At 40.8% G+C, this 12,525-nt stretch overlaps 1 pseudogene; it reads left to right on the top strand.

Annotated features, from left to right (window-relative positions):
- The first annotated feature begins 5,046 nt into the window (after positions 1 to 5,046).
- On the top strand, positions 5,047 to 8,044 carry LOC101028812 (protein FAM83B pseudogene; annotated as a pseudogene).
- The last annotated feature ends 4,481 nt before the right edge of the window (positions 8,045 to 12,525 follow it).

Raw genomic sequence — 12,525 nt, 5'->3', positions numbered from 1 at the left:
TGCTTTTAGAGGGCCAAGGCTCTATATGAATTCTTTAGTTATAGATAGTGTTGGTGTAGGGTTTTCTCAAATTCTAGTGGCTTGCAGGTTGTAGTGGTGGGGTGATGTATGTGTGGTCAGGCTCACTATCTCTTACAGATATGGGGAAGGCGACATCTCAGGAGGCTCATCTCATCCCCCAGTGCTATGCAATTCTGTCAGCAGGGATTACACTGGGTTGTGCAGTTTACTCTACAGGCCAGTGGTTGGTGCTTGTGTGTACAGGCCAGCTGAGCACTGTACAATGATGTCCACAGTTGTGATGGGTCCTGCAATTTGACTTCCCAGTCAGTAGTGGTGCTTTCAGATGAAAGGCAGTTGTGGTGATGGCAGCGGAATATTTATCTGGCCTTTTGTTGATTGGCAGGTCATGGGACTCTCAGGGGTCCCATCCTGTTTTTGTGCTCTGCTGCCCAGGTGGCTGAAGGGAGTAAAGCTGGGTGGGGCTGAACTGGGACAGTTTGCAGCTCAGCTTCCAGGGCAGGTGTAAGTGTGGGTCGTGGTGGGGGTTTAGGGGAAGCTTTCAGCCTGCTGGTATCACCCTCCAGGGAGGAGTGCAGGTGCCTCTCCTGTACCACTAAACTGGCTCAGGAAAGAGGGGTGGTCTGGGGTTTTCAGCCCAGCAGGTGGCCATGGGACCCGCCAAACTCACACACCCTGGACCCAAACAGATGCCCTGGAGCCACCCAGATGCCTTGGCTAGGTGGGCCAAAGGATCTGCCCTGACAGCAGGCCTTATGGTTTAGGCTAGTGCCAGGTTGAATGAGTCTGGCTCCAGAAAAAAAGCAGTTCCTGCTTCTGGAACCAGCCTGGTCCTGGCTCTCTCACCCTTGACTGTGCTTGTCCCTTGATTTGAGCTCATATGAACTCTTATTATTTTGGCTTGCTTTATTCACCTTCCTCTCAATTCTTGGCCCTGCTTATTTTCCTGATTTCGGGGCTCCCTCAGTTCATTCCCGCTTCTAAGAATCTCTTTGGCCAACCCAAGTCCTGGACTTCCTTTCAACTTGATTCCAGGAGACTCTCAGTGTGTTAGGGGAACAGACGGATGCAAGGCAGTGTGGTGTGGTAGAGTGAGTGCCTCGGAACAGGCTGCCCATGTCACAGTCTGTGTCTGCCACTTTCCGGCTATATGACCTAGTCTAAGACACTTGGACTTTCTGTGCTTCAGTTTTCTCATTTAAAGAATGGGAATAATAATAATAATAGTCCCAGCCTCATGGGGTTGTTGTGAGGATAAAATGATAATTAAACGAAATGAATAAAAGTGCTTAGAACTATGCCTGGCATATAGAAAGTGCTTAATGATTTTCATCTATTATTGTTTATTTAGAGTGAGAGTGCCCTGGAAGTTCGAGGAAGGAAGCAGTTAATTTGGTCCAGGAGAGCTGCGAAAAGTCACACAGCAACCACGACACTGGAGCAGAGTTTTGATTGATGGGTGCTCTCCCAGAAGCTGGGTTGGAAGGAGGCCAATCTAAGAAGAAAAAGCTGATGCAAAAGCTCAGATAGCAGACAGAATTGGAAATGTAGCATGCATGGGGCTTTGGATGAACGCTGGGGTGACGGATCAGGAATGCATGGCAGGTGACAAAGCTAGAGATGTTGACAAGAGGAAACTGGGAAGGGCTTTGATGCTAAGCCAGGAAGTTAGTTCTTTACACCCAGGCAGCAGGAAGCCAACAGAAGTCTTCAGACAAGGAAGTAATTTCAGTCAGATTTGTAAGCTTATGTTGGCTCTGCTGCAAAGATGAATTGCAGTGAGTTGCAGTGTTGGCAAGGAGTCCCTTTGAAAAGGCTACTTCATTAATTCACAAGGAGATAGCATGTGAGAGTTTAATATGATGGGCTGTTAAGGACTGCTCTTCCCTGACCTTTTTCCTGTTGAGTTTTTGGGTTGGGTAGGTGGATTTTTTACTCATTTGTTTTGTTTTTCCATTTCTATTTTATTTATTTTTCCACAGCACAACATAAAAAGCCTGTTCTTCCTATACTAATAATTCACAGCTTAAAGCCACTACACTGCATTGGTCAACTTAAAAACCTTTCTGCAGCCAATGCAGCCTAGGAGGGTTAAAACTTATTTGGTCCAGTGTTGTAGCTTAGAGTATGGATGAGTTTTGAGTTGCCTTAGAAGTTAGTCCTTCCTCGGCTTCACTTAGACCACTCTAGCAATATCCCTGGGTGAATGCCTGAGAGTTAAGGATTAAGTTTAAAAGTCATCTTGGCATTTTCCTGCTTACATTGGTTGGATTTAGGCTGATTTCATAAAATCATAAAAATTCAATAAATTTTTAATTTTATTTGGTTTGCTGCAGGGGAAAGTCTAAAAGAATTCTGAATGGTCTTCCTTCATTGTTCCTCTTGTTATTCTCAAGTTCTTCTTGTTATTCTCAAGTGGAGAGATCTTTCCTTCAGAGTCACAGTTATTCCAAGAGTATGTCCTAACTCAAGTGTTTTGAATTATGTTACCTGTAGAACTAACTCACCAAGATCTTTGTAAAAACCCTGAACAGGTCTGAAGAGTGTCCATTTGGAATTCCAAGTTATATTTCCTATCTAAACTTTCCCTTTATTTGCTCATGTCATTTTTTTGGTTTGTTTTAACTCCCATGTTCTGTCCTCTTGAAAAAGTAGCAAAGCTTCCTGTGGTTTTACAGTTTTTTCCCCTGAAGCAGCTAGGGCAAAAATCTACAAAGACAAAAGGAAACCCTGGCAGAGATCTTTTTTTCAAACACATTTCTATTTAGCTGAGAAAAAGACTGCTTAAATGCCTATGCCATACAATTCGTTGTTCCTTTTCATTTATACTGAAAAAAAGGTTTTTGGAGTTGACCAGTTTGCCCCTCTTTGAAACATTCCTCTTCGTTAAACAACATTTAGAAGCATTCAACCCAACATGAATAGTAATTGGGGTTCAGCTTCCTTTCTCTTTTTGTTTTGGGTCTTCAGATGGGGAAAGGTAACTGATATTTGTTTAAAAATGATTCTTTCAGAAGCAATTAATTAATCTGGTGAGACAACTGCTGGAAGTATCCCCACACTTTCTTTCAGGATTGCTGGAGTTTTCAGTGTTCTTTGGCTGGAGGACCTCCAGCTGACACTGGAGATTTCTCTTTGCTTAACAACCTTGTATATTTCTCTGGGTGTGCCAGAAAGATCCAGGGACTGAAAGATCACCAGTGCCTCCAATGCCATTAGCATTCCCACTTACCTTTTCTTCTTTCATTTTAAGTTGCAGGGTACATGTGCAGGACGTGCAGGTTTGTTACGTAGGTAAACATGCCATGGTGGCTTGTGGCACCTGTCAACCTATCACCTAGGCATGAAGCCCTGCGTGCATTAGCCATTTATCCTGATGCTCTCCCTCCTCGGCTACCACTCCCTCCCCACCACGTGCCCTGGTGTGTGATGTTCCCCTCCCTGGGTCCACATGTTCTCATTGTTCAACTCCCACATATGAGTGAGAACATGTGGAGTTTGGTTTTTCATTCCTGTGTTAGTGTGCTGAGGATGATGGCTTCCAGCTTCATCCCACTCCCTGCAAAGGACATGATTTTGTTTCTTTTTATGGCTGCCTAGTATTCCATGGTGTATATGTACCACATTTTCTTTATCCAGTCTATCACTCATAGGTGTTTGGGTTGATTCCATGTCTTTGCTATTGTGACTAGTCCTGCAACACACATATGCGTGCATGTATCTTTATAGCAGAATGATTTATATTCCTTTGGGTATATGCCAAGTAATGGGATTGCTGGGTCAAATGGTATTTCTTGTTCTAGATCTTTGAGGCATTACCACACTGTCTCCCACAATGATTGAAAAAATTCATGTTCCCCCCAATAGTGTAAAAGTGTTCCTATTTCTCCACAGCCTTGTCAACTTCTGTTGTTTCTTGACTTTTTAATAATTGACATTCTGACTGGTGTGAGATGGTATCTTATTGTGGTTCTGATTTGCATTTCTCTAATGATCAGTGATGTTGGGCTTTTTTTCATATGTTAGCTGCATCAATGTCTTTTTTTGGGAGGTATCTGTTCAGGTCCTTTGCACGCTTTTCAATGGCATTGTTTGTTTTTTTCTTGTAAATTTGTTTAAGTTCCTTGTAGATTCTGGATTTTACACCTTTGTCAGATAGGTAGGTGGCAAAATTTTCTCCCATTCTGTACATTGCCTGTTTGCTCTGATGATAGTTTCTCTCAGTGTATGTGCAACCAGCCTCTGGAGGGGTTCAGAGGAATATGAGAGCTATCTTCAGATATTTGAAGGTCCATCAAGTGGAGGAAGAATTTAACATATTTGGTATACAGCTCTGAGCAATAGCACCAGGATAGGTGAGTAAAAGAATGTCCAGAAGCTAACACTTTCCACAATGTGTTCTGCAAGGACTGTGGGATGCTAATGGATGGGGTTGAGGTGTGGAAAGATATGGGGTTAAATGAGTTAGAAAATGCTGCATTTATGCTGGTAAACATTTCTTTGTGAAAGTTAATGAGTGTGGTACATATCTAGGAGGACATGATAGATGTGGATTTGACTGTGGAATGCTTTTCACGGAGGGGTCAAAGGATGGAGGCCCCACACGGAAAGTGCTAAGAACATACTCTGCTGCCTAAAACGAAAATAAATTTTGCCATTATAAGTTAAAAGCCTTTGGTGTGAGTTCTAGCTGCAATAAAGTACAGTGGGACCCCCAAACACAAATAAAATACCTTGAAATGCAGTTTTATTTGTAAGATAGAAAATAGAACTACATAGTATTGAGGTCCTTACTAGACCTCAATTGCTATGGGTGGCTTCAGGATGTATTAACCCTCCTGTCTGTTGAGTTGTTCCTGCCTGAGTGGAACCCGCTTGAAAAGCACACAGTGGGCTGTGGGCATGATGCCGAGGGCACAGCTGCACATGGCTCAAGGTGCTCCTGCCGTACTTCTGCTCCTGGCCATACTTCTCCCCACGGCATGAATGGACATTTGAAAGCACCATAGCTGAACACTTGCAAGCATGGACACCTCCTCAGTGCTTTCCTCTTCGAATGATGAGTATAAATCTGAAAACTGCGTTGAGTCTCACTGCAAGGAATGATATCAAACAGCCATTGATACTCTGATTGAACGTGGGTTAGAAGCATACCAAGAATGTTTTGCCCAGGAACGAGCTTCAGACTTTCTTGCTGAGGAGGAAATTAATTGTAATTTGAAAAATGTCCAGAAAGTTGCACAAAGCACAGCGCATGGTACTGATGATTCCTGTGACGTTCATCTTCAGGACTTATCAGCCTGTTGAGTCTGATGTGGAAGCTCCACATCTTGACTGAGGCTGGCCATACCCCGACTCTTTGGGGTACCCATACAGATCTCTGTTTTCATCCACCAGGAGCACATCTGTTACAATAAAGGAAACTATTCAGAAGATGATAAAAGAAGCAAGAAAGGTCATTGCTTTTGTGATGCATATGTTTACAGATGTGGACATTTTCAAAGAAATAGTTAGGCATCAACTTGAGGAATATTTGTATACATTCTGCTTGACGAGTCCAATTTTGATAATTTTCTAAATATGACTGAGAAACAAGGTTATTTAGCTCAGCATCTCAGGAATATTTGAGTGTGGACAGTAAAAGGCCAAGATTATCTTTCAAAAATGGGGGCAAAATTCCATGGAAAAATGGAACAGAAGTTTTTGTTAGTTGACTACCCGAAGGTGACAGACGGTTCTGACCATATATATGTGGTCATTTGGGAAAGCTCACCTCAGCATGGTTCAGATAATCACAGGACAACTTGTTGAGTCCTTTGATGAAGAATTTATAACTCTCTATGCCACATCCTGTGGCCCCAGTTCATTTGCTCAGGAAGAACCAGCAAGTGTGAAAGCAAAGCCTTCTGAGAAAACGCCACTTAGCAGCATTTGGTTTCTTCATCAGCATCTGTTTCCAGTCAAAGAAAGGTTTTTAGTAGACAAGACAAGATTCATAAACTAGGGTCTAGTTACTTCAAAAACAGAAGGATAGATACTTTAAATGAGCATGACAAATATAACATAAAAATCACAGATACAAACCTCATTTTTTCCCAAACTTTAAAGGTCCAAACGCAATGCATCTGTTTCAACCCCATCAGGTGAATGAGAATTGGAAAAGGCATAGTTATGCTGGGGAACAGCCAGAAACAGTGCCATACCTCCTGCTTAATAGGGTTTTGAATAGAACCGATAATCCACCTGGTAATTGGAAAAGGCCTTCTGATAGTCTCAGCATGGCAGCTCATCACGGGGAGGCTGTGCAAGCCACCACAACACACTGTCCAGAGTTTTTCACAGAGAAAACAGCAAATCTTGCAGACAGGAATTCAAATGTTCAGAGGTCTTTTAATGGGACAGATAATCATATCCACTTTTTGCAACAACGAATGCCAACCCTTTAACATGCCACAGAGTCATTCCTATGTAACTGGAGATTTGAATCCTACATTCAGAAGCTACACCAGACTCAAATGGACCAGCTTTAGGTGACCAGTTTGAGGGCTGTCATAGTCCTGAGAATTTGAAGGCCAATGCCGTTTGTACTCATTCTTGGCGTTGTTCCTCTTTAGTATTTAAACCCACTTTGTCTGAGCAAAAGGAAGTTAGCAGTTGTACAGCTGGCTCCTCAAATTCAACTATCATTGGTTCTCAGAGAAGTGAGACACCTAAAGAGGTCCCAGACACCCCTACACATGTACAGCATTTGACAGACAAACCCTTGCCAGAATCAATTCCCAATCTCCCATCACAGTCAGAGGCACCAAAAATGCACACCTTGCAGGTTCCTGAAAACCACTCAACAGCCTTAAACGAAACTACAAACAGCCAGACTGAATCAAATAATTATATATATACAACGGTGTGCATAAATAAGCAGACAGAAAATCTAAAGAATCAACAGAATGAGAATCTACCTAAAAGGCGTGGTTTCCCATTATTTGACAACTCAAAAGCCAACTTAGATCCTGGAAATAGTAAGCATTGTGTATATAGTACACTCACCAGGAATCAACTTAGACAACCAGAGAAGCCCAAAGAAGATTTGCTGGAAAGTTCTAGAAGCATGCACAACGTGACTCATGTGGATGAGGAGGAAGTTACCAAGAGAAACCTTCCAAGTGGCATGACTACCAAGTCAGTTTCCTGCTTTACTTGATGTGAATAAAGAGGAATCCAACAGAGAACTCGCTTCAAAGAAGGAAGTTAAGGGTTCCCCTAGTTTTTTGAAAAAGGGGTCTCAGAAGTTAAGGTCATTACTTAGCCTTACCCCAGATATAAAAGAAAATCTACCCAAATAAAGCACCTGCCTTTTATAGATTGTGGAGTAGCTCTGACACATTAGTTTCTGAGGGTGAAGAAAATAAAAAACCAAAGAAATCAGATACAAAAGCTGAGTCATGTCCTAGAAGAAAATGTTCTTCCTCATGAAGCTCTCACGGCAGCATCCACAAGAGTAAGCAAAAGTTAACAGCCCACCTCAAGGGATAAATGCTCCATCAGATGAAAATAAAAGAACACTTTCTGCAGGTCCAGTTGAAAGGAAGTTCTTGGAAAGGGCAGGAGATGCCTCTGCCCCAGGATTTAACATTGAACAGACTCAATATCGAGACCCAAGGGAGACGAACGCAGCTGTTACTTCTGAAAGAAGACCAACTTCTTATCCAAGGCCAACACCCAGGGAGCGTCTGTGATCTCACTCAACTGGCCCGTGTGTTTGCGTCATTTTGAGCCGTTCTGTAAGATTGAGAGCTCTGCTCAGCCAACAAGCAACGTGCCAAATACCAGTATAAATCGCCTGGAAATGAAATCTGTGACCATGGGCAGCGGTTACGGCAGGTTTAGTCCAATGCTTAATTCATATAATGCTGGTGTTTACCACTCATATAACATTGCTGATTATTGCTCATATCAATCCAGTGAGAACAAGCTTTGAGGATTTATGCAAAAATTTGGAAACTTTATACACAAAAATAAATAGTTATTAAAATGCAAAATGAATGAGGCTATAAATATTTGTCCAAAGAAAATTGATGACGGTCTTTGTAACATGCCAATAGATTTTTCCTAAGGACAGGATTATGGTATGATGTATATGTTCACAGCGTACTAGTATAAAGTTATTTTTCTGTGATAAAGTTAGGGTCTGCCGTAGATAGAATTTCTCTGTAAACATGTGATTTGTAAGTGGTAATGGTAAAAATAACAGATGTATTTAAACCATTTTTTTTAGACTGAAGTCCTGTCTCACTTAGAAACTTAAGTGGATGATGTCTGATGTACGGTGTTTACATATTTACCATTTTCTTTTAAAAAGGTCACATACTACGCTCAGTAACCCTTTATAATATGCCTTTGTAGTGTTTTCATATCTTCAAAAATATAAGCAAATGGGACAAAGCCTTTTTTAAAAAATTAACTTTAAATTCTATAGGATAACTTGTTGTTTATTAGTATTAATATTTCTGTGGAGAATTGTACAGCTGTTTGGGCAACAGCAGTATCATCTAAACTATTTTTAAAAAAATTTTGCCTGAAGTGTTTGCAAAGTATCAGCCTCACGTGGTATAATGACTTTTGCAGGAATTTATTTTCCTAAGCCTTTGACAACTGTGTGGGGTGCGCTTCTCCCTACTACAGATCCAGGGAGCTATCACCTGTAGGCTGCTGATTTTTTTTATAGGGATTCCTTACTTCACATTTGCAACAAACCAGCAAGAATTTAGAAAATCTGAATGATTCCCTTTCCTTTTACTATTGTATAAAAGCTTTTAGAAATGTAAACTGCCTAAATTTTTGTTAGATTGGCATGACAATGCTAAGGGGTCTTGCTTATGAAAATTCTTGCTCTTTTTTTTGAGAGGGAGTCTTACTCAGTCACCTAGGCTGGAGTGCAGTGACTCCCTCTCGGCTCACTGCAACCTCCGCCTCCTGGGTTCAAGCAATTCTCCTGCCTCAGCCTCCCGAGTAGCTGGGACTACAGGCACATGCCACCATGCACAGCTAATTTTGTATTTTTAGTAGAGACGGGGTTTCACCATGTTGACCAGGATGGTCTTGATCTCTTGACCTTGTGATCCACCTGCCTCGGCCTCCCAAAGTACTGGGAGGGATTACAGGTCTTGCTCTTCTTTAAGTTGCACCAAATATGATATGACTGCATAGTGTTTTCGTAAGAATACCATCGGGAAAATGAGAAGTTGCGCTGGTCTAGTTCTTCCATGATTTGAGGATGATATTTAGATGATAAGATACCCTTTGTCTTTCTTACATTAACCAAGTACAAGCTCCATATCTGTTCCAGAGACTCTTACTTGACTTTGCTTCATTCACAAAGAACAGAAAGAAGCAATGCATCCTGTGAGAAGTGTGAAGTGTTTTTAATATCATTTTAAATATATTACCTATTATATTCTAAGTTGCTGTGTGGAGCAGTATACTGTTGTTTTAAAAATACAAGATTCAGACAAATTTTAATATGAATCTCATAATTAAAATAATGGCATTAAAACATCTATGTCGTTAAAATAATTTTCCATAGTGTTTAGAAACCATAGGAAAAAACATTAACAAGAGAAAATATGACAGGAAAAGAGAAGCTAACAAAGCCCAGAATCCACAGTTAACCAAACTACACTGACTTTGTTAATACGCATTCTTTGTCAGTATTGGATGGGGAATTAGGATAATAAGCCATTACGCAGTTCTGAAATGGAAAGGCCTAAAATTTAGTGCAATGTAACTTTAAAACTGAAATTACCTAAAGACTAGAAGTTTAATCACGTTTAATTATGACCAAAAGCCCGTTGCCTTTTGTACAGAAATTTCCTTAATTTAAGAAAATATAGATAGCGTATGGAAACATCCTTTTAAATAGTTCCTGAGCTCTTAAGTGGAATTGAGGAGAGCAGGACTCCAGCTCCTGGGCTCAAGAGATGGGTTCTCGCCAGTATGCCCAGTCCAGACTCTAGCTTCTGGGGTCAAGCTTTGTTTCACCACCTCCTGACAGGTAACTTAGGCTTTTGAATAGTGGATTTATTTTTCTCTATCTTTTTAAAAAAATTGTTTACCTTGTATATTTTTTCTTCAAAAATACCTATGTTTCAGAATATGTACATAACAACTTTCCAAAGTCTCTGTGGCCAAGGGAGAGTATAATACTTCAAAAAATTTACAGCTGTTTAAGTTTTAAACAGACACCATCACAGTTTGTGAATGAAATCGTTTTAAGGTCTTTTTCTCCTCATATTAATATTAGGAGACAGATAATGTCGCTTTGATGAATTTTGATATTAAAGTTTGTTAACGTAGTTTTTACTCTCTACATAGTACTGTACATTAGTTTATAAGCTGAAACTCAAGACAAATGGATATAATTTCAAAGTAGTTCTTGGTGGATGGCTAGAGAATAGTGTAAGTGACCCTCTATCCCGAATATGCACATATCCCTCTATTACAAGTTTGGGATTTGTGATAATTCTGACATGGTGTGTTGAGGTGTGGGCATATGTTGTCAGTCTACACTTGCGGAAGCAAATATCTTGTTTAATCAAGAGGTTGTCTACTGCCATCTAGATAAATAAGGCAAAAAGTTTAATTCTGGCTGAATTCAGCTTTACTCAGGATACACCTGTTCAACTACTGTTCCACAGATATTTTTGTGTTCTGTGAATGTCTGTTGATTCTTGATGTGCCTGTGGCTAAGGTATGCAAAGTATGTGACATGTACGTTGCTGTTTTTTAAAAATAACTGAATCATGAGATTCAGGTAGATTCTGGGTTCTGGCATATTTAAAACAAAAAGGATAAAATGATAAGCCCAAGAGCCAACCTGTTAACTTTTCTTTTTTTTTTTTTTTTTTTTTGAGACAGAGTTTCGCCCTTGTTACCCAGGCTGGAGTGCAATGGCGCGATCTCGGCTCACCGCAACCTCCGCCTCCTGGGTTCAGGCAATTCTCCTGCCTCAGCCTCCTGAGTAGCTGGGATTACAGGCACGCGCCACCATGCCCAGCTAATTTTTTGTATTTATAGTAGAGACAGGGTTTCACCATGTTGACCAGGATGGTCTCGATCTCTCGACCTTGTGATCCGCCCGCCTCGGCCTCCCAAAGTGCTGGGATTACAAGCTTGAGCCACCGCGCCCGGCCAACTTTTCTTTTTTAAGAGATGGGTTCTCGCTAGTATGTCCGGTCTGGACCAAGCAATCCTCCAGACTCAGCTTTCTGAATAGCTCAACGTATTATATATGTATAATGTTATAAAGAAATATTCTTTCAAATGAACCTTTGTTTTTAGATTAATAAATGAATAATAAACAATTTTGTAAAAGCATTTAAAAAAGGCACACGGGGCATTCACGCTGGTTGCTAAATATTTATCAGCAGACTGCTTCCAGAGCCTGACCAAAAAATTATCTTTCAGATGTGTTTCTTCTGAAATTGTACATGGCATTGTCATTACTACTATTATGTTACTTATAAAATGAAATTAATAATAGTGCTGATTTTATTGTTAGATATTTGGGGCTTTCTCTACTAAGTGATAAAAGATTGCTTCAACAATATATACCATTTTGCTGGAATAGGCTAATACGGTGATGATGTGCTGACTAATTTTTGTTTGGAATTTCAAAGGCTAATTGAGTTTATGTTATTTACATCTGTTGGACTTGAAAATGAAATATGATAGTGTATTTAAAACCAGGTTCTGGGCTGGGCATAGTGGTTCACACCTGTAATCCCAGTACTTTCAGAGACCAAGACAGGAGGATTGCTTGAGTCCAGGAGTTTGAGACCAGTCTGGGCAATATAGTAAGACCATGTCTCTACAAAAATAAAAATAAAAAAGCATGGCAGTGCATGCATATAGTCCCAGCTATTCAGGAGGCTGAGGTGGGAGGATCACTTGAGCCCAAGGGGTCAAGGCTTCAGTGAGTAGTGATCACACCAGCACTCAAGCCTGGGTGCCTGAGTGGGACCCTGTCTCAAAAACAAACAAGTGAACAAAAACTCAGTTCTTGCCAGTCATATATATTGATTTTTATAAAGTGGAAAAACATGGAAAATAGATATACTATAACTGACACAAGAACAGAAAATCACACACCGCATGTTCTCACTCATAGGCGGGTGTTGAACAATGAGAACACATGGACACAGGGAGGGGAGCGTCACACACTGGGGTCTGTTGGGGGGAACTAGGGGAGGGACGGTGGGGGGTGGGGAGTTGGGGAGGGATAGCACGGGGAGAAATGCCAGATATAGGTGATGGGGAGGAAGGCAGCAAACCATATTGCCATGTGTGTACCTATGCAACAATCTTGCATGTTCTTCACATACACCCCAAAACCTAAAACGCAATTTAAAAAAAAAACCTAGCTACCCCCACTGATCTCAGGGCTTGGTGGTGGTAAAATAAAATAATAAAGTGACACTGAAAAAAACCACAAAGATAATCATATCT

This window comes from Saimiri boliviensis, chromosome 8 (genome assembly GCF_048565385.1).
Source record: "Saimiri boliviensis isolate mSaiBol1 chromosome 8, mSaiBol1.pri, whole genome shotgun sequence".
Lineage (NCBI taxonomy): Eukaryota > Metazoa > Chordata > Mammalia > Primates > Cebidae > Saimiri > Saimiri boliviensis.
This window is presented reverse-complemented; position numbering and strand designations above follow the sequence as displayed.